We start from the raw sequence: 435 nt of genomic DNA on the forward strand, positions 1-435 counted from the left end.
TTAAAATGAAAGATACCAGATCCACAGGGAAATTAGATATTCGGTACTAAATTCCCTAAAATAGTTATATAGCATATAAAAGATGGAATATCTGCACGTGCTTGATCTAGTTTGACCCAGTACACACGGGACTACAAAACTGCATAATGCACTAATGGTAACACGTCTGGAACTTACTACATACTGCACACTTTCCTAACATGTCAATAATATGTTAATATGCCCCCCGATACGTTCCCGCCCAGGAAACGTCATCAGCAGTGTAGTGTCACGAAAGGTTCGCGAATTCGAGCGTCGAGATGAGTTGAAAATGTATGCAATCATATCCAAAGTAATGTTTCGAATCTATTTACGCTTTGTGTGAACGAGACGTGAACCCACTTCAAGAAGAGCACTAGTGTAATCAGAATAAGATTAACGTGTAAAGCATATATA

The 435-nt window shown here is 38.6% G+C and overlaps 1 protein-coding gene across 1 annotated transcript in view; it reads right to left on the reverse strand.

Annotated features, from left to right (window-relative positions):
- LOC119581695 (poly(U)-specific endoribonuclease-like) overlaps positions 1-435 on the reverse strand; it is a gene marked incomplete in the record, with an annotated part of 5476 nt that overhangs the window by 1695 nt on the left and 3346 nt on the right.

Source organism: Penaeus monodon, chromosome 15 (assembly GCF_015228065.2).
Source record: "Penaeus monodon isolate SGIC_2016 chromosome 15, NSTDA_Pmon_1, whole genome shotgun sequence".
In the NCBI taxonomy this organism is placed as follows: domain Eukaryota; kingdom Metazoa; phylum Arthropoda; class Malacostraca; order Decapoda; family Penaeidae; genus Penaeus; species Penaeus monodon.